Below are 24,256 nucleotides of genomic sequence, written 5' to 3'. Positions count from 1 at the left end.
TTAATTTTTACCAATATTTCGATACTATTTCATGTAGTATCGCGATATGTGATTTGGCCTTCAAATCTCAGAATTTCGCATAATATTGCATTTTAAGCAAGTTTTCTTGCATTTTGCTTCGTACGAAAAATCACCGAATTTAGCAATATTGTAACGTTTATCATCTCCTTTTCCTTAATGTGATTTAAACAAAATATCATCGAATTAGGCAATATTTTGCCGTTTTCCACGTTTTTGTGAATTTTCCGTCCATGGGTATTAATTCATATATATATACGATAAAAATGATGCAAACACATAATTGATTAGATAATAACCTTAAATACTTCATTTTCAATCATCTATTTGTTTCTCGTTAAAATACTGAGTAAGATATTGAAAAGGGGAGAAGTTCGGTTTTTATTGCATATATCGACGTTTCAGCCGGATTAGAGCGGTTTTACGTGTACATCTTCCATCGTTAATATAAACGGAAAATCAAGAACATTATAGTTAATTCTAATGAAAACACACTGTTTTTTTATCATTTGTATTGGAAACAACATTGTCATATGTCTTTTCTTGGATCTAAATAATACGAAACCTCGCTCTATGATTTGAAGGTAAAATCCTCAAATATGGTAAAATAGTAACTTTTTCACGTTAATCATGTAGTTTGATATTACGCAAATATATTCATTTTTACCAATATTCCGAGACTATTTCATGTAGTATCAGCATATGTGATTTGCCCTTCAAGTCTCAGAATTTCGCGTAATATTGCATTTTAAGCAAGTTTTCTTGCATTTTGTTTCGTACGAAAAGTCATCAAATTTAGCAATATTTTGACGTTTATCATCCCCTTTTCCTTCATGTGATTTAAACAAAATATCATCGAATTAGGCAATATTTTGCCGTTTTTCCACGTTTTTGTGAATTTTCAGTCCATAGATAGTAATTTATATATGTACGATAAAAATGATGCAAACACATAATTGATTAGATAATAACCTTAAATACTTCATTTTCAATCAACTATTTGTTTCTCGTTAAAATACTGAGTAAGATATTGAAAAGGGGAGAAGTTCTGTTTTTATTACATATATCGACGTTTCAGCCGGAATAGAGCGATTTTCGTGTACATCCTCCATCGGTAATATAAACGGAAAACCAGGAACATTTTAGTTAATTCTAATGAAAACACTTTGATTTTTATCATTTGTATTGGAAACAACATTGTCATATGTCTTTTCTTGGATCCAAATAATACGAAACCTCGCTCTATGATTAGAAGTTAAAATCCTCAAATATGGTTAAATAGTGACTTTTTTCACGTTTGTCATGTAGTTTGATATTACGTAAATATATTCATTTTTACCAATATTTCGATACTATTTCATGTAGTATCACGATATGTGATTTGGCCTTGAAATCTCAGAATTTCATAATATTGCATTTTAAGCAAGTTTTCTTGCATTTTGTTATGAACGAAAAATCATCGAATTTAGCAATATTTTGACGTTTATCATCCCCTTTTCCTTCATGTGATTTAAATAAAATATCATGGAATTAGGCAATATTTTGCCTTTTTCCACGTTTTTGTGAATTTTCAGTCCATGGGTATTAATTCATATATATACGATAAAAATGATGCAAACACATAATTGATTAGATAATAACCTTAAATACTTCATTTTCAATCATCTATTTGTTTCTCGTTAAAATACTGAGTAAGATGTTGAAAAGGGGAGAAGTTCGGTTTTTATTGCATATATCGACGTTTCAGCCGGATTAGAGCGGTTTTACGTGTACATCTTCCCTCGTTAATATAAACGGAAGATCAAGAACAATATAGTTAATTCTAATGAAAACACATTGTTTTTTATCATTTGTATTGGAAACAACATTGTCATATGTCTATTCTTGGAACTAAATAATACGAAACCTCGCTCTATGATTTGAAGGTAAAATCCTCAAATATGGTAAAATAGTGACTTTTTCACGTTAATCATGTAGTTTGATATTACGCAAATATATTCATTTTTACCAATATTTCGATACTATTTCATGTAGTATCACGATATGTGATTTGGCCTTCAAATCTCAGAATTTCGCATAATATTGAATTTTAAGCAAGTTTCCTTGCATTTTGTTTCGTACGAAAAATCATCGAATTTAGCAATATTTTGACGTTTATCATCCCCTTTTCCTTTATTTGATTTAAACAAAATATCATCGAATTAGGCAATATTTTGCCGTTTTTCCACGTTTTTGTGAATTTTCAGTCTATGGGTATTAATTCATTATATATACGATAAAAATGATGCAAACACATAATTGATTAGATAATAACCTTAAATACTTCATTTTCAATCAACTATTTGTTTCTCGTTAAAATACTGAGTAAGATATTGAAAAGGGGAGAAGTTCTGTTTTTATTGCATATATCGACGTTTCAGCCGGATTAGAGCGGTTTTACGTGTACATCTTCCCTCGTTAATATAAACGGAAAATCAAGAACATTATAGTTAATTCTAATGAAAACACATTGTTTTTTATCATTTGTATTGGAAACAACATTGTCATATGTCTTTTCTTGGAACTAAATAATACGAAACCTCGCTCTATGATTTGAAGGTAAAATCCTCATATATGGTTATATAGTGACTTTTTTCACGTTTTTCATGTAGTTTGATATTAAGTAAATATATTCATTTTTACCAATATTTCGATACTATTTCATGTAGTATCACGATATGTGATTTGCCCTTGAAATCTCAGAATTTCGCATAATATTGCATTTTAAGCAAGTTTTCTTGCATTTTGTTTCGACGGAAAATCATCGAATTTAGCAATATTTTGACGTTTGTCATCCCCTTTTCCTTCATGTGATTTAAACAAAATATCATCGAATTAGGCAATATTTTGCCGTTTTCCACGTTTTTGTGAATTTTCAGTCCATGGGTATTAATTCATATATATATACGATAAAAATGATGCAAACACATAAATGATTAGATAATAACCTTAAATACTTCATTTTCAATCATCTATTTGTTTCTTGGTAAAATACTGAGTTAGATATTGAAAAGGGGAGAAGTTCGGTTTTTATTGCATATATCGACGTTTCAGCCGGATTAGAGCGGTTTTACGTGTACATCTTCCCTCGTTAATATAAACGGAAAATCAAGAACATTTTAGTTATTTCTAATGGAAACACATTGTTTTTTATCATTTGTATTGGAAACAACATTGTCATATGTCTTTTCTTGGATCTAAATAATACGAAACCTCGCTCTATGATTTGAAGTTAAAATCCTCAAATATGGTTATATAGTGACTTTTTTCACGTTTTTCATGTAGTTTGATATTAAGTAAATATATTCATTTTTACCAATATTTCGATACTATTTCATGTAGTATCACGATATGTGATTTGGCCTTGAAATCTCAGAATTTCGAATAATATTGCATTTTAAGCAAGTTTTCTTGCATTTTGTTTCGTACGAAAAATCATCGAATTTAGCAATATTTTGACGTTTATCATCCCCTTTTCCTTCATGTGATTTAAACAAAATATCATCGAATTAGGCAATATTTTGCCGTTTTCCACGTTTTTGTGAATTTTCAGTCCATGGGTATTAATTCAAATATATACGATAAAAATGATGCAAACACATAATTAATTAGATAATAACCTTAAATACTTCATTTTCAATCATCTATTTGTTTCTCGTTAAAATACTGAGTAAGATATTGAAAAGGGGAGAAGTTCGGTTTTTATTGCATATATCGACGTTTCCGCCGGATTAGAGCGGTTTTACGTGTACATCTTCCCTCTTTAATATAAACGGAAAATCAAGAACATTATAGTTAATTCTAATGAAAACACATTGTTTTTTATCATTTGTATTGGAAACAACATTGTCATATGTCTTTTCTTGGAACTAAATAATACGAAACCTCGCTCTATGATTTGAAGTTAAAATCCTCAAATATGGTTATATAGTGACTTTTTTCACGTTTTTCATGTAGTTTGATATTACGTAAATATATTAATTTTTACCAATATTTCGATACTATTTCATGTAGTATCACGATATGTGATTTGGCCTTCAAATCTCAGAATTTTGCATAATATTGCATTTTAAGCAAGTTTTCTTGCATTTTGCTTCGTACGAAAAATCGTCGAATATAGCAATATTTTAACGTTTATCATCTCCTTTTCCTTCATGTGATTTAAGCAAAATATCATCGAATTAGGCAATATTTTGCCGTTTTCCACGTTTTTGTGAATTTTCCGTCCATGGGTATTAATTCATATATATATACGATAAAAATGATGCAAACACATAATTGATTAGATAATAACTTTAAATACTTCATTTTCAATCAACTATTTGTTTCTCGTTAAAATACTGAGTAAGATATTGAAAAGGGGAGAAGTTCTGTTTTTATTGCATATATCGACGTTTCACCCGGAATAGAGCGATTTTCGTGTACATCTTCCATCGGTAATATAAACGGAAAACCAGGAACATTTTAGTTAATTCTAATGAAAACACTTTGAATTTTATCATTTGTATTGGAAACAACATTGTCATATGTCTTTTCTTGGATCCAAATAATACGAAACCTCGCTCTATGATTTGAAGTTAAAATCCTCAAATATGGTTAAATAGTGACTTTTTTCACGTTTTTCATGTAGTTTGATATTACATAAATATATTAATTTTTACCAATATTTCGATACTATTTCATGTAGTATCGCGATATGTGATTTGGCCTTCAAATCTCAGAATTTCGCATAATATTGCATTTTAAGCAAGTTTTCTTGCATTTTGCTTCGTACGAAAAATCATCGAATTAAGCAATATTTTAACGTTTATCATCTCCTTTTCCTTAATGTGATTTAAACAAAATATCATCGAATTAGGCAATATTTTGCCGTTTTCCACGTTTTTGTGAATTTTCCGTCCATGGGTATTAATTCATATATATATACGATAAAAATGATGCAAACACATAATTGATTAGTTAATAACCTTAAATACTTCATTTTCAATCATCTATTTGTTTCTCGTTAAAATACTGAGTAAGATATTGAAAAGGGGAGAAGTTCGGTTTTTATTGCATATATCGACGTTTCAGCCGGATTAGAGCGGTTTTACGTGTACATCTTCCATCGTTAATATAAACGGAAAATCAAGAACATTATAGTTAATTCTAATGAAAACACACTGTTTTTTTATCATTTGTATTGGAAACAACATTGTCATATGTCTTTTCTTGGATCTAAATAATACGAAACCTCGCTCTATGATTTGAAGGTAAAATCCTCAAATATGGTAAAATAGTAACTTTTTCACGTTAATCATGTAGTTTGATATTACGCAAATATATTCATTTTTACCAATATTCCGAGATTATTTCATGTAGTATCAGCATATGTGATTTGCCCTTCAAGTCACAGAATTTTGCGTAATATTGCATTTTAAGCAAGTTTTCTTGCATTTTGTTTCGTACGAAAAGTCATCAAATTTAGCAATATTTTGACGTTTATCATCCCCTTTTCCTTCATGTGATTTAAACAAAATATCATCGAATTAGGCAATATTTTGCCGTTTTTCCACGTTTTTGTGAATTTTCAGTCCATAGATAGTAATTTATATATGTACGATAAAAATGATGCAAACACATAATTGATTAGATAATAACCTTAAATACTTCATTTTCAATCAACTATTTGTTTCTCGTTAAAATACTGAGTAAGATATTGAAAAGGGGAGAAGTTCTGTTTTTATTACATATATCGACGTTTCAGCCGGAATAGAGCGATTTTCGTGTACATCCTCCATCGGTAATATAAACGGAAAACCAGGAACATTTTAGTTAATTCTAATGAAAACACTTTGATTTTTATCATTTGTATTGGAAACAACATTGTCATATGTCTTTTCTTGGATCCAAATAATACGAAACCTCGCTCTATGATTAGAAGTTAAAATCCTCAAATATGGTTAAATAGTGACTTTTTTCACGTTTGTCATGTAGTTTGATATTACGTAAATATATTCATTTTTACCAATATTTCGATACTATTTCATGTAGTATCACGATATGTGATTTGGCCTTGAAATCTCAGAATTTCATAATATTGCATTTTAAGCAAGTTTTCTTGCATTTTGTTATGTACGAAAAATCATCGAATTTAGCAATATTTTGACGTTTATCATCCCCTTTTCCTTCATGTGATTTAAATAAAATATCATGGAATTAGGCAATATTTTGCCTTTTTCCACGTTTTTGTGAATTTTCAGTCCATGGGTATTAATTCATATATATACGATAAAAATGATGCAAACACATAATTGATTAGATAATAACCTTAAATACTTCATTTTCAATCATCTATTTGTTTCTCGTTAAAATACTGAGTAAGATGTTGAAAAGGGGAGAAGTTCGGTTTTTATTGCATATATCGACGTTTCAGCCGGATTAGAGCGGTTTTACGTGTACATCTTCCCTCGTTAATATAAACGGAAGATCAAGAACATTATAGTTAATTCTAATGAAAACACATTGTTTTTTATCATTTGTATTGGAAACAACATTGTCATATGTCTATTCTTGGAACTAAATAATACGAAACCTCGCTCTATGATTTGAAGGTAAAATCCTCAAATATGGTAAAATAGTGACTTTTTCACGTTAATCATGTAGTTTGATATTACGCAAATATATTCATTTTTACCAATATTTCGATACTATTTCATGTAGTATCACGATATGTGATTTGGCCTTCAAATCTCAGAATTTCGCATAATATTGAATTTTAAGCAAGTTTCCTTGCATTTTGTTTCGTACGAAAAATCATCGAATTTAGCAATATTTTGACGTTTATCATCCCCTTTTCCTTTATTTGATTTAAACAAAATATCATCGAATTAGGCAATATTTTGCCGTTTTTCCACGTTTTTGTGAATTTTCAGTCTATGGGTATTAATTCATTATATATACGATAAAAATGATGCAAACACATAATTGATTAGATAATAACCTTAAATACTTCATTTTCAATCAACTATTTGTTTCTCGTTAAAATACTGAGTAAGATATTGAAAAGGGGAGAAGTTCTGTTTTTATTGCATATATCGACGTTTCAGCCGGAATAGAGCGGTTTTACGTGTACATCTTCCATCAGTAATATAAACGGAAAATCAGGAACATTTTAGTTAATTCTAATGAAAACACATTGATTTTTATCATTTGTATTGGAAACAACATTGTCATATGTCTTTTCTTGGATGTAAATAATACAAAACCTCGCTCTATGATTTGAAGTTATAATCCTCAAATATGGTTAAATAGTGACTTTTTTCACGATTTTCATGTAGTTTGATATTACGTAAATATATTAATTTTTACCAAAATTTCGATACTATTTCATGTAGTATCACGATATGTGATTTGGCCTTCAAATCTCAGAATTTCGCATAATATTGCATTTTAAGCAAGTTTTCTTGCATTTTGCTTCGTACGAAAAATCATCGAATTTAGCAATATTTTAACGCTTATCATCCTCTTTTCCTTCATGTGATTTAAACAAAATATCATCGCATTAGGCAATATTTTGCCGTTTTCCTCGTTTTTGTGAATTTTCAGTCCATGGGTTTTAATTCATATATATACGATAAAAATGATGCAAACGCATAATTGATTAGATAATAACCTTAAATACTTCGTTTTCAATCATCTATTTGTTTCTCGTTAAAATACTGAGGAAGATATTGAAAAGGGGAGAAATTCGGTTTTTATTGCATATATCGACGTTTCAGCCGGATTAGAGCGGTTTTACGTGTACATCTTCCCTCGATAATATAAACGGAAAATCAAGAACATTATAGTTAATTCTAATGAAAACACATTGTTTTTTATCATTTGTATTGGAAACAACATTGTCATATGTCTTTTCTTGGAACTAAATAATACGAAACCTCGCTCTATGATTTGAAGGTAAAATCCTCATATATGGTTATATAGTGACTTTTTTCACGTTTTTCATGTAGTTTGATATTAAGTAAATATATTCATTTTTACCAATATTTCGATACTATTTCATGTAGTATCACGATATGTGATTTGCCCTTGAAATCTCAGAATTTCGCATAATATTGCATTTTAAGCAAGTTTTCTTGCATTTTGTTTCGACGGAAAATCATCGAATTTAGCAATATTTTGACGTTTATCATCCCCTTTTCCTTCATGTGATTTAAACAAAATATCATCGAATTAGGCAATATTTTGCCGTTTTCCACGTTTTTGTGAATTTTCAGTCCATGGGTATTAATTCATATATATATACGATAAAAATGATGCAAACACATAATTGATTAGATAATAACCTTAAATACTTCATTTTCAATCATCTATTTGTTTCTTGGTAAAATACTGAGTTAGATATTGAAAAGGGGAGAAGTTCGGTTTTTATTGCATATATCGACGTTTCAGCCAGATTAGAGCGGTTTTACGTGTACATCTTCCCTCGTTAATATAAACTGAAAATCAAGAACATTTTAGTTATTTCTAATGGAAACACATTGTTTTTTATCATTTGTATTGGAAACAACATTGTCATATGTCTTTTCTTGGATCTAAATAATACGAAACCTCGCTCTATGATTTGAAGTTAAAATCCTCAAATATGGTTATATAGTGACTTTTTTCACGTTTTTCATGTAGTTTGATATTAAGTAAATATATTCATTTTTACCAATATTTCGATACTATTTCATGTAGTATCACGATATGTGATTTGGCCTTGAAATCTCAGAATTTCATAATATTGCATTTTAAGCAAGTTTTCTTGCATTTTGTTATGTACGAAAAATCATCGAATTTAGCAATATTTTGACGTTTATCATCCCCTTTTCCTTCATGTGATTTAAACAAAATATCTTGGAATTAGGCAACATTTTGCCGTTTTCCACGTTTTTGGGAATTTTCAGTCCATGGGTATTAATTCATATATATACGATAAAAATGATGCAAACACATAATTGATTAGATAATAACCTTAAATACTTCATTTTCAATCATCTATTTGTTTCTCGTTAAAATACTGAGTAAGATGTTGAAAAGAGGAGAAGTTCGGTTTTTATTGCATATATCGACGTTTCAGCCGGATTAGAGCGGTTTTACGTGTACATCTTCCCTCGTTAATATAAACGGAAGATCAAGAACATTATAGTTAATTCTAATGAAAACACATTGTTTTTTATCATTTGTATTGGAAACAACATTGTCATATGTCTATTCTTGGAACTAAATAATACGAAACCTCGCTCAATGATTTGAAGGTAAAATCCTCAAATATGGTAAAAGAGTGACTTTTTCACGTTAATCATGTAGTTTGATATTACGCAAATATATTCATTTTTACCAATATTTCGATAATATTTCATGTAGTATCACGATATGTGATTTGGCCTTCAAATCTCAGAATTTCGCATAATATTGAATTTTAAGCAAGTTTCCTTGCATTTTGTTTCGTACGAAAAATCATCGAATTTAGCAATATTTTGACGTTTATCATCCCCTTTTCCTTTATTTGATTTAAAGAAAATATAATTGAATTAGGCAATATTTTGCTGTTTTTCCACGTTTTTGTGAATTTTCAGTCTATGGGTATTAATTCATTATATATTCGATAAAAATGATGCAAACACATAATTGATTAGATAATAACCTTAAATACTTCATTTTCAATCAACTATTTGTTTCTCGTTAAAATACTGAGTAAGATATTGAAAAGGGGAGAAGTTCTGTTTTTATTGCATATATCGACGTTTCAGCCGGAACAGAGCGGTTTTACGTGTACATCTTCCATCAGTAATATAAACGGAAAATCAGGAACATTTTAGTTAATTCTAATGAAAACACATTGATTTTTATCATTTGTATTGGAAACAACATTGTCATATGTCTTTTCTTGGATCTAAATAATACGAAACCTCGCACTATGATTCTAAGTTATTATCCTCAAATATGGTTAAATAGTGACTTTTTTCACGATTTTCATGTAGTTTGATATTACGTAAATATATTCATTTACCAATATTTCGATACTATTTCATGTAGTATCACGATATATGATTTGGCCTTGAAATCTCAGAATTTCGAATAATATTGCATTTTAAGCAAGTTTTCTTGCATTTTGTTTCGTACGAAAAATCATCGAATTTAGCAATATTTTGACGTTTATCATCCCCTTTTCCTTCATGTGATTTAAACAAAATATCTTGGAATTAGGCAATATTTTGCCGTTTTCCACGTTTTTGTGAATTTTCAGTCCATGGGTATTAATTCATATATATACGATAAAAATGATGCAAACACATAATTGATTAGATAATAACCTTAAATACTTCATTTTCAATCATCTATTTGTTTCTCGTTAAAATACTGAGTAAGATATTGAAAAGGGGAGAAGTTCTGTTTTTATTACATATATCGACGTTTCAGCCGGAATAGAGCGATTTTCGTGTACATCCTCCATCGGTAATATAAACGGAAAACCAGGAACATTTTAGTTAATTCTAATGAAAACACTTTGATTTTTATCATTTGTATTGGAAACAACATTGTCATATGTCTTTTCTTGGATCCAAATAATACGAAACCTCGCTCTATGATTAGAAGTTAAAATCCTCAAATATGGTTAAATAGTGACTTTTTTCACGTTTGTCATGTAGTTTGATATTACGTAAATATATTCATTTTTACCAATATTTCGATACTATTTCATGTAGTATCACGATATGTGATTTGGCCTTGAAATCTCAGAATTTCATAATATTGCATTTTAAGCAAGTTTTCTTGCATTTTGTTATGAACGAAAAATCATCGAATTTAGCAATATTTTGACGTTTATCATCCCCTTTTCCTTCATGTGATTTAAATAAAATATCATGGAATTAGGCAATATTTTGCCTTTTTCCACGTTTTTGTGAATTTTCAGTCCATGGGTATTAATTCATATATATACGATAAAAATGATGCAAACACATAATTGATTAGATAATAACCTTAAATACTTCATTTTCAATCATCTATTTGTTTCTCGTTAAAATACTGAGTAAGATGTTGAAAAGGGGAGAAGTTCGGTTTTTATTGCATATATCGACGTTTCAGCCGGATTAGAGCGGTTTTACGTGTACATCTTCCCTCGTTAATATAAACGGAAGATCAAGAACAATATAGTTAATTCTAATGAAAACACATTGTTTTTTATCATTTGTATTGGAAACAACATTGTCATATGTCTATTCTTGGAACTAAATAATACGAAACCTCGCTCTATGATTTGAAGGTAAAATCCTCAAATATGGTAAAATAGTGACTTTTTCACGTTAATCATGTAGTTTGATATTACGCAAATATATTCATTTTTACCAATATTTCGATACTATTTCATGTAGTATCACGATATGTGATTTGGCCTTCAAATCTCAGAATTTCGCATAATATTGAATTTTAAGCAAGTTTCCTTGCATTTTGTTTCGTACGAAAAATCATCGAATTTAGCAATATTTTGACGTTTATCATCCCCTTTTCCTTTATTTGATTTAAACAAAATATCATCGAATTAGGCAATATTTTGCCGTTTTTCCACGTTTTTGTGAATTTTCAGTCTATGGGTATTAATTCATTATATATACGATAAAAATGATGCAAACACATAATTGATTAGATAATAACCTTAAATACTTCATTTTCAATCAACTATTTGTTTCTCGTTAAAATACTGAGTAAGATATTGAAAAGGGGAGAAGTTCTGTTTTTATTGCATATATCGACGTTTCAGCCGGATTAGAGCGGTTTTACGTGTACATCTTCCCTCGTTAATATAAACGGAAAATCAAGAACATTATAGTTAATTCTAATGAAAACACATTGTTTTTTATCATTTGTATTGGAAACAACATTGTCATATGTCTTTTCTTGGAACTAAATAATACGAAACCTCGCTCTATGATTTGAAGGTAAAATCCTCATATATGGTTATATAGTGACTTTTTTCACGTTTTTCATGTAGTTTGATATTAAGTAAATATATTCATTTTTACCAATATTTCGATACTATTTCATGTAGTATCACGATATGTGATTTGCCCTTGAAATCTCAGAATTTCGCATAATATTGCATTTTAAGCAAGTTTTCTTGCATTTTGTTTCGACGGAAAATCATCGAATTTAGCAATATTTTGACGTTTATCATCCCCTTTTCCTTCATGTGATTTAAACAAAATATCATCGAATTAGGCAATATTTTGCCGTTTTCCACGTTTTTGTGAATTTTCAGTCCATGGGTATTAATTCATATATATATACGATAAAAATGATGCAAACACATAAATGATTAGATAATAACCTTAAATACTTCATTTTCAATCATCTATTTGTTTCTTGGTAAAATACTGAGTTAGATATTGAAAAGGGGAGAAGTTCGGTTTTTATTGCATATATCGACGTTTCAGCCGGATTAGAGCGGTTTTACGTGTACATCTTCCCTCGTTAATATAAACGGAAAATCAAGAACATTTTAGTTATTTCTAATGGAAACACATTGTTTTTTATCATTTGTATTGGAAACAACATTGTCATATGTCTTTTCTTGGATCTAAATAATACGAAACCTCGCTCTATGATTTGAAGTTAAAATCCTCAAATATGGTTATATAGTGACTTTTTTCACGTTTTTCATGTAGTTTGATATTAAGTAAATATATTCATTTTTACCAATATTTCGATACTATTTCATGTAGTATCACGATATGTGATTTGGCCTTGAAATCTCAGAATTTCGAATAATATTGCATTTTAAGCAAGTTTTCTTGCATTTTGTTTCGTACGAAAAATCATCGAATTTAGCAATATTTTGACGTTTATCATCCCCTTTTCCTTCATGTGATTTAAACAAAATATCATCGAATTAGGCAATATTTTGCCGTTTTCCACGTTTTTGTGAATTTTCAGTCCATGGGTATTAATTCAAATATATACGATAAAAATGATGCAAACACATAATTAATTAGATAATAACCTTAAATACTTCATTTTCAATCATCTATTTGTTTCTCGTTAAAATACTGAGTAAGATATTGAAAAGGGGAGAAGTTCGGTTTTTATTGCATATATCGACGTTTCCGCCGGATTAGAGCGGTTTTACGTGTACATCTTCCCTCTTTAATATAAACGGAAAATCAAGAACATTATAGTTAATTCTAATGAAAACACATTGTTTTTTATCATTTGTATTGGAAACAACATTGTCATATGTCTTTTCTTGGAACTAAATAATACGAAACCTCGCTCTATGATTTGAAGGTAAAATCCTCATATATGGTTATATAGTGACTTTTTTCACGTTTTTCATGTAGTTTGATATTAAGTAAATATATTCATTTTTACCAATATTTCGATACTATTTCATGTAGTATCACGATATGTGATTTGCCCTTGAAATCTCAGAATTTCGCATAATATTGCATTTTAAGCAAGTTTTCTTGCATTTTGTTTCGACGGAAAATCATCGAATTTAGCAATATTTTGACGTTTATCATCCCCTTTTCCTTCATGTGATTTAAACAAAATATCATCGAATTAGGCAATATTTTGCCGTTTTCCACGTTTTTGTGAATTTTCAGTCCATGGGTATTAATTCATATATATATACGATAAAAATGATGCAAACACATAAATGATTAGATAATAACCTTAAATACTTCATTTTCAATCATCTATTTGTTTCTTGGTAAAATACTGAGTTAGATATTGAAAAGGGGAGAAGTTCGGTTTTTATTGCATATATCGACGTTTCAGCCGGATTAGAGCGGTTTTACGTGTACATCTTCCCTCGTTAATATAAACGGAAAATCAAGAACATTTTAGTTATTTCTAATGGAAACACATTGTTTTTTATCATTTGTATTGGAAACAACATTGTCATATGTCTTTTCTTGGATCTAAATAATACGAAACCTCGCTCTATGATTTGAAGTTAAAATCCTCAAATATGGTTATATAGTGACTTTTTTCACGTTTTTCATGTAGTTTGATATTAAGTAAATATATTCATTTTTACCAATATTTCGATACTATTTCATGTAGTATCACGATATGTGATTTGGCCTTGAAATCTCAGAATTTCGAATAATATTGCATTTTAAGCAAGTTTTCTTGCATTTTGTTTCGTACGAAAAATCATCGAATTTAGCAATATTTTGACGTTTATCATCCCCTTTTCCTTCATGTGATTTAAACAAAATATCATCGAATTAGGCAATATTTTGCCGTTTTCCACGTTTTTGTGAATTTTCAGTCCATGGGTATTAATTCAAATATATACGATAAAAATGATGCAAACACATAATTAATTAGATAATAACCTTAAATACTTCATTTTCAATCATCTATTTGTTTCTCGTTAAAATACTGAGTAAGATATTGAAAAGGGGAGAAGTTCGGTTTTTATTGCATATATCGACGTTTCCGCCGGATTAGAGCGGTTTTACGTGTACATCTTCCCTCTTTAATATAAACGGAAAATCAAGAACATTATAGTTAATTCTAATGAAAACACATTGTTTTTTATCATTTGTATTGGAAACAACATTGTCATATGTCTTTTCTTGGAACTAAATAATACGAAACCTCGCTCTATGATTTGAAGTTAAAATCCTCAAATATGGTTATATAGTGACTTTTTTCACGTTTTTCATGTAGTTTGATATTACGTAAATATATTAATTTTTACCAATATTTCGATACTATTTCATGTAGTATCACGATATGTGATTTGGCCTTCAAATCTCAGAATTTTGCATAATATTGCATTTTAAGCAAGTTTTCTTGCATTTTGCTTCGTACGAAAAATCGTCGAATATAGCAATATTTTAACGTTTATCATCTCCTTTTCCTTCATGTGATTTAAGCAAAATATCATCGAATTAGGCAATATTTTGCCGTTTTCCACGTTTTTGTGAATTTTCCGTCCATGGGTATTAATTCATATATATATACGATAAAAATGATGCAAACACATAATTGATTAGATAATAACTTTAAATACTTCATTTTCAATCAACTATTTGTTTCTCGTTAAAATACTGAGTAAGATATTGAAAAGGGGAGAAGTTCTGTTTTTATTGCATATATCGACGTTTCACCCGGAATAGAGCGATTTTCGTGTACATCTTCCATCGGTAATATAAACGGAAAACCAGGAACATTTTAGTTAATTCTAATGAAAACACTTTGAATTTTATCATTTGTATTGGAAACAACATTGTCATATGTCTTTTCTTGGATCCAAATAATACGAAACCTCGCTCTATGATTTGAAGTTAAAATCCTCAAATATGGTTAAATAGTGACTTTTTTCACGTTTTTCATGTAGTTTGATATTACATAAATATATTAATTTTTACCAATATTTCGATACTATTTCATGTAGTATCGCGATATGTGATTTGGCCTTCAAATCTCAGAATTTCGCATAATATTGCATTTTAAGCAAGTTTTCTTGCATTTTGCTTCGTACGAAAAATCATCGAATTAAGCAATATTTTAACGTTTATCATCTCCTTTTCCTTAATGTGATTTAAACAAAATATCATCGAATTAGGCAATATTTTGCCGTTTTCCACGTTTTTGTGAATTTTCCGTCCATGGGTATTAATTCATATATATATACGATAAAAATGATGCAAACACATAATTGATTAGTTAATAACCTTAAATACTTCATTTTCAATCATCTATTTGTTTCTCGTTAAAATACTGAGTAAGATATTGAAAAGGGGAGAAGTTCGGTTTTTATTGCATATATCGACGTTTCAGCCGGATTAGAGCGGTTTTACGTGTACATCTTCCATCGTTAATATAAACGGAAAATCAAGAACATTATAGTTAATTCTAATGAAAACACACTGTTTTTTTATCATTTGTATTGGAAACAACATTGTCATATGTCTTTTCTTGGATCTAAATAATACGAAACCTCGCTCTATGATTTGAAGGTAAAATCCTCAAATATGGTAAAATAGTGACTTTTTCACGTTAATCATGTAGTTTGATATTACGCAAATATATTCATTTTTACCAATATTTCGATACTATTTCATGTAGTATCACGATATGTGATTTGGCCTTCAAATCTCAGAATTTCGCATAATATTGAATTTTAAGCAAGTTTCCTTGCATTTTGTTTCGTACGAAAAATCATCGAATTTAGCAATATTTTGACGTTTATCATCCCCTTTTCCTTTATTTGATTTAAACAAAATATCATCGAATTAGGCAATATTTTGCCGTTTTTCCACGTTTTTGTGAATTTTCAGTCTATGGGTATTAATTCATTATATATACGATAAAAATGATGCAAACACATAATTGATTAGATAATAACCTTAAATACTTCATTTTCAATCAACTATTTGTTTCTCGTTAAAATACTGAGTAAGATATTGAAAAGGGGAGAAGTTCTGTTTTTATTGCATATATCGACGTTTCAGCCGGAATAGAGCGGTTTTACGTGTACATCTTCCATCAGTAATATAAACGGAAAATCAGGAACATTTTAGTTAATTCTAATGAAAACACATTGATTTTTATCATTTGTATTGGAAACAACATTGTCATATGTCTTTTCTTGGATGTAAATAATACAAAACCTCGCTCTATGATTTGAAGTTATAATCCTCAAATATGGTTAAATAGTGACTTTTTTCACGATTTTCATGTAGTTTGATATTACGTAAATATATTAATTTTTACCAAAATTTCGATACTATTTCATGTAGTATCACGATATGTGATTTGGCCTTCAAATCTCAGAATTTCGCATAATATTGCATTTTAAGCAAGTTTTCTTGCATTTTGCTTCGTACGAAAAATCATCGAATTTAGCAATATTTTAACGCTTATCATCCTCTTTTCCTTCATGTGATTTAAACAAAATATCATCGCATTAGGCAATATTTTGCCGTTTTCCTCGTTTTTGTGAATTTTCAGTCCATGGGTTTTAATTCATATATATACGATAAAAATGATGCAAACGCATAATTGATTAGATAATAACCTTAAATACTTCGTTTTCAATCATCTATTTGTTTCTCGTTAAAATACTGAGGAAGATATTGAAAAGGGGAGAAATTCGGTTTTTATTGCATATATCGACGTTTCAGCCGGATTAGAGCGGTTTTACGTGTACATCTTCCCTCGTTAATATAAACGGAAAATCAAGAACATTATAGTTAATTCTAATGAAAACACATTGTTTTTTATCATTTGTATTGGAAACAACATTGTCATATGTCTTTTCTTGGAACTAAATAATACGAAACCTCGCTCTATGATTTGAAGGTAAAATCCTCATATATGGTTATATAGTGACTTTTTTCACGTTTTTCATGTAGTTTGATATTAAGTAAATATATTCATTTTTACCAATATTTCGATACTATTTCATGTAGTATCACGATATGTGATTTGCCCTTGAAATCTCAGAATTTCGCATAATATTGCATTTTAAGCAAGTTTTCTTGCATTTTGTTTCGACGGAAAATCATCGAATTTAGCAATATTTTGACGTTTATCATCCCCTTTTCCTTCATGTGATTTAAACAAAATATCATCGAATTAGGCAATATTTTGCCGTTTTCCACGTTTTTGTGAATTTTCAGTCCATGGGTATTAATTCATATATATATACGATAAAAATGATGCAAACACATAATTGATTAGATAATAACCTTAAATACTTCATTTTCAATCATCTATTTGTTTCTTGGTAAAATACTGAGTTAGATATTGAAAAGGGGAGAAGTTCGGTTTTTATTGCATATATCGACGTTTCAGCCAGATTAGAGCGGTTTTACGTGTACATCTTCCCTCGTTAATATAAACTGAAAATCAAGAACATTTTAGTTATTTCTAATGGAAACACATTGTTTTTTATCATTTGTATTGGAAACAACATTGTCATATGTCTTTTCTTGGATCTAAATAATACGAAACCTCGCTCTATGATTTGAAGTTAAAATCCTCAAATATGGTTATATAGTGACTTTTTTCACGTTTTTCATGTAGTTTGATATTAAGTAAATATATTCATTTTTACCAATATTTCGATACTATTTCATGTAGTATCACGATATGTGATTTGGCCTTGAAATCTCAGAATTTCATAATATTGCATTTTAAGCAAGTTTTCTTGCATTTTGTTATGTACGAAAAATCATCGAATTTAGCAATATTTTGACGTTTATCATCCCCTTTTCCTTCATGTGATTTAAACAAAATATCTTGGAATTAGGCAACATTTTGCCGTTTTCCACGTTTTTGTGAATTTTCAGTCCATGGGTATTAATTCATATATATACGATAAAAATGATGCAAACACATAATTGATTAGATAATAACCTTAAATACTTCATTTTCAATCATCTATTTGTTTCTCGTTAAAATACTGAGTAAGATGTTGAAAAGAGGAGAAGTTCGGTTTTTATTGCATATATCGACGTTTCAGCCGGATTAGAGCGGTTTTACGTGTACATCTTCCCTCGTTAATATAAACGGAAGATCAAGAACATTATAGTTAATTCTAATGAAAACACATTGTTTTTTATCATTTGTATTGGAAACAACATTGTCATATGTCTATTCTTGGAACTAAATAATACGAAACCTCGCTCTATGATTTGAAGGTAAAATCCTCAAATATGGTAAAATAGTGACTTTTTCACGTTAATCATGTAGTTTGATATTACGCAAATATATTCATTTTTACCAATATTTCGATAATATTTCATGTAGTATCACGATATGTGATTTGGCCTTCAAATCTCAGAATTTCGCATAATATTGAATTTTAAGCAAGTTTCCTTGCATTTTGTTTCGTACGAAAAATCATCGAATTTAGCAATATTTTGACGTTTATCATCCCCTTTTCCTTTATTTGATTTAAAGAAAATATAATTGAATTAGGCAATATTTTGCTGTTTTTCCACGTTTTTGTGAATTTTCAGTCTATGGGTATTAATTCATTATATATTCGATAAAAATGATGCAAACACATAATTGATTAGATAATAACCTTAAATACTTCATTTTCAATCAACTATTTGTTTCTCGTTAAAATACTGAGTAAGATATTGAAAAGGGGAGAAGTTCTGTTTTTATTGCATATATCGACGTTTCAGCCGGAACAGAGCGGTTTTACGTGTACATCTTCCATCAGTAATATAAACGGAAAATCAGGAACATTTTAGTTAATTCTAATGAAAACACATTGATTTTTATCATTTGTATTGGAAACAACATTGTCATATGTCTTTTCTTGGATCTAAATAATACGAAACCTCGCACTATGATTCTAAGTTATTATCCTCAAATATGGTTAAATAGTGACTTTTTTCACGATTTTCATGTAGTTTGATATTACGTAAATATATTCATTTACCAATATTTCGATACTATTTCATGTAGTATCACGATATATGATTTGGCCTTGAAATCTCAGAATTTCGAATAATATTGCATTTTAAGCAAGTTTTCTTGCATTTTGTTTCGTACGAAAAATCATCGAATTTAGCAATATTTTGACGTTTATCATCCCCTTTTCCTTCATGTGATTTAAACAAAATATCTTGGAATTAGGCAATATTTTGCCGTTTTCCACGTTTTTGTGAATTTTCAGTCCATGGGTATTAATTCATATATATACGATAAAAATGATGCAAACACATAATTGATTAGATAATAACCTTAAATACTTCATTTTCAATCATCTATTTGTTTCTCGTTAAAATACTGAGTAAGATGTTGAAAAGATGAGAAGTTCTGTTTTTATTGCATATATCGACGTTTCAGCCGGAATAGAGCGATTTTCGTGTACATCTTCCATCGGTAATATAAACAGAAAACCAGGAAAATTTTAGTTAATTCTAATGAAAACACTTTGATTTTTTATCATTTGTATTGGAAACAACATTGTCATATGTCTTTTCTTGGATCCAAATAATACGAAACCTCGCTCTATGATTTGAAGTTAAAATCCTCAAATATGGTTAAATAGTGACTTTTTTCACGTTTTTCATGTAGTTTGATATTACGTAAATATATTCATTTACCAATATTTCGATACTATTTCATGTCGTATCACGATATATGATTTGGCCTTGAAATCTCAGAATTTCGAATAATATTGCATTTTAAGCAAGTTTTCTTGCATTTTGTTTCGTACGAAAAATCATCGAATTTAGCAATATTTTGACGTTTATCATCCCCTTTTCCTTCGTGTGATTTAAACAAAATATCATCGAATTAGGCAATATTTTGCCGTTTTCCACGTTTTTGTGAATTTTCAGTCCATGGGTATTAATTCATATATATACGATAAAAATGATGCAAACACATAATTAATTAGATAATAACCTTAAATACTTCATTTTCAATCATCTATTTGTTTCTCGTTAAAATACTGAGTAAGATATTGAAAAGGGGAGAAGTTCGGTTTTTATTGCATATATCGACGTTTCAGCCGGATTAGAGCGGTTTTACGTGTACATCTTCCCTCGTTAATATAAACGGAAAATCAAGAACATTATAGTTAATTCTAATGAAAACACATTGTTTTTTATCATTTGTATTGGAAACAACATTGTCATATGTCTTTTCTTGGAACTAAATAATACGAAACCTCGCTCTATGATTTGAAGTTAAAATCCTCAAATATGGTTATATAGTGACTTTTTTCACGTTTTTCATGTAGTTTGATATTACGTAAATATATTAATTTTTACCAAAATTTCGATACTATTTCATGTAGTATCACGATATGTGATTTGGCCTTCAAATCTCAGAATTTCGCATAATATTGCATTTTAAGCAAGTTTTCTTGCATTTTGCCTCGTACGAAAAATCATCGAATTTAGCAATATTTTGACGTTTATCATTCCCTTTTCCTTCATCTGATTTAAACAAAATATCATCGAATTAGGCAATATTTTGCCGTTTTCCACGTTTTTGTGAATTTTCAGTCCATGGGTATTAATTCATATATATATACGATAAAAATGATGCAAACACATAATTGATAAATAATAACCTTAAATACTTCATTTTCAATCATCTATTTGTTTCTTGGTAAAATACTGAGTTAGATATTGAAAAGGGGAGAAGTTCGGTTTTTATTGCATATATCGACGTTTCAGCCGGATTAGAGCGGTTTTACGTGTACATCTTCCCTCGTTAATATAAACGGAAAATCAAGAACATTTTAGTTATTTCTAATGGAAACACATTGTTTTTTATCATTTGTATTGGAAACAACATTGTCATATGTCTTTTCTTGGATCTAAATAATACGAAACCTCGCTCTATGATTTGAAGTTAAAATCCTCAAATATGATTATATAGTGACTTTTTTCACGTTTTTCATGTAGTTTGATATTAAGTAAATATATTCATTTTTTACCAATATTTCGATACTATTTCATGTCGTATCACGATATGTGATTTGGCCTTGAAATCTCAGAATTTCATAATATTGCATTTTAAGCAAGTTTTCTTGCATTTTGTTATGTACGAAAAATCATCGAATTTAGCAATATTTTGACGTTTATCATCCCCTTTTCCTTCATGTGATTTAAACAAAATATCTTGGAATTAGGCAATATTTTGCCGTTTTCCACGTTTTTGTGAATTTTCAGTCCATGGGTATTAATTCATATATATACGATAAAAATGATGCAAACACATAATTGATTAGATAATAACCTTAAATACTTCATTTTCAATCATCTATTTGTTTCTCGTTAAAATACTGAGTAAGATGTTGAAAAGAGGAGAAGTTCGGTTTTTATTGCATATATCGACGTTTCAGCCGGATTAGAGCGGTTTTACGTGTACATCTTCCCTCGTTAATATAAACGGAAGATCAAGAACATTATAGTTAATTCTAATGAAAACACATTGTTTTTTATCATTTGTATTGGAAACAACATTGTCATATGTCTATTCTTGGAACTAAATAATACGAAACCTCGCTCTATGATTTGAAGGTAAAATCCTCAAATATGGTAAAATAGTGACTTTTTCACGTTAATCATGTAGTTTGATATTACGCAAATATATTCATTTTTACCAATATTTCGATAATATTTCATTTAGTATCACGATATGTGATTTGGCCTTCAAATCTCAGAATTTCGCATAATATTGAATTTTAAGCAAGTTTCCTTGCATTTTGTTTCGTACGAAAAATCATCGAATTTAGCAATATTTTGACGTTTATCATCCCCTTTTCCTTTATTTGATTTAAACAAAATATCATTGAATTAGGCAATATTTTGCTGTTTTTCCACGTTTTTGTGAATTTTCAGTCTATGGGTATTAATTCATTATATATACGATAAAAATGATGCAAACACATAATTGATTAGATAATAACCTTAAATACTTCATTTTCAATCAACTATTTGTTTCTCGTTAAAATACTGAGTAAGATATTGAAAAGGGGAGAAGTTCTGTTTTTATTGCATATATCGACGTTTCAGCCGGAACAGAGCGGTTTTACGTGTACATCTTCCATCAGTAATATAAACGGAAAATCAGGAACATTTTAGTTAATTCTAATGAAAACACATTGATTTTTATCATTTGTATTGGAAACAACATTGTCATATGTCTTTTCTTGGATCTAAATAATACGAAACCTCGCACTATGATTCTAAGTTATTATCCTCAAATATGGTTAAATAGTGACTTTTTTCACGATTTTCATGAAGTTTGATAATACGTAAATATATTCATTTACCAATATTTCGATACTATTTCATGTAGTATCACGATATATGATTTGGCCTTGAAATCTCAGAATTTTGAATAATATTGCATTTTAAGCAAGTTTTCTTGCATTTTGTTTCGTACGAAAAATCATCGAATTTAGCAATATTTTGACGTTTATCATCCCCTTTTCCTTCATGTGATTTAAACAAAATATCTTGGAATTAGGCAATATTTTGCCGTTTTCCACGTTTTTGTGAATTTTCAGTCCATGGGTATTAATTCATATATATACGATAAAAATGATGCAAACACATAATTGATTAGATAATAACCTTAAATACTTCATTTTCAATCATCTATTTGTTTCTCGTTAAAATACTGAGTAAGATGTTGAAAAGATGAGAAGTTCTGTTTTTATTGCATTTATCGACGTTTCAGCCGGAATAGAGCGATTTTCGTGTACATCTTCCATCGGTAATATAAACAGAAAACCAGGAAAATTTTAGTTAATTCTAATGAAAACACTTTGATTTTTTATCATTTGTATTGGAAACAACATTGTCATATGTCTTTTCTTGGATCCAAATAATACGAAACCTCGCTCTATGATTTGAAGTTAAAATCCTCAAATATGGTTAAATAGTGACTTTTTTCACGTTTTTCATGTAGTTTGATATTACGTAAATATATTCATTTACCAATATTTCGATACTATTTCATGTCGTATCACGATATATGATTTGGCCTTGAAATCTCAGAATATCGAATAATATTGCATTTTAAGCAAGTTTTCTTGCATTTTGTTTCGTACGAAAAATCATCGAATTTAGCAATATTTTGACGTTTATCATCCCCTTTTCCTTCATGTGATTTAAACAAAATATCATCGAATTAGGCAATATTTTGCCGTTTTCCACGTTTTTGTGAATTTTCAGTCCATGGGTATTAATTCATATATATACGATAAAAATGATGCAAACACATAATTAATTAGATAATAACCTTAAATACTTCATTTTCAATCATCTATTTGTTTCTCGTTAAAATACTGAGTAAGATATTGAAAAGGGGAGAAGTTCGGTTTTTATTGCATATATCGACGTTTCAGCCGGATTAGAGCGGTTTTACGTGTACATCTTCCCTCGTTAATATAAACGGAAAATCAAGAACATTATAGTTAATTCTAATGAAAACACATTGTTTTTTATCATTTGTATTGGAAACAACATTGTCATATGTCTTTTCTTGGAACTAAATAATACGAAACCTCGCTCTATGATTTGAAGTTAAAATCCTCAAATATGGTTATATAGTGACTTTTTTCACGTTTTTCATGTAGTTTGATATTACGTAAATATATTAATTTTTACCAAAATTTCGATACTATTTCATGTAGTATCACGATATGTGATTTGGCCTTCAA

This window comes from Procambarus clarkii, unplaced genomic scaffold (genome assembly GCF_040958095.1).
Source record: "Procambarus clarkii isolate CNS0578487 unplaced genomic scaffold, FALCON_Pclarkii_2.0 HiC_scaffold_108, whole genome shotgun sequence".
NCBI lineage: Eukaryota > Metazoa > Arthropoda > Malacostraca > Decapoda > Cambaridae > Procambarus > Procambarus clarkii.
The sequence above is the reverse complement of the archived record's forward strand: the minus strand, read 5'-3'. Positions refer to the sequence as shown.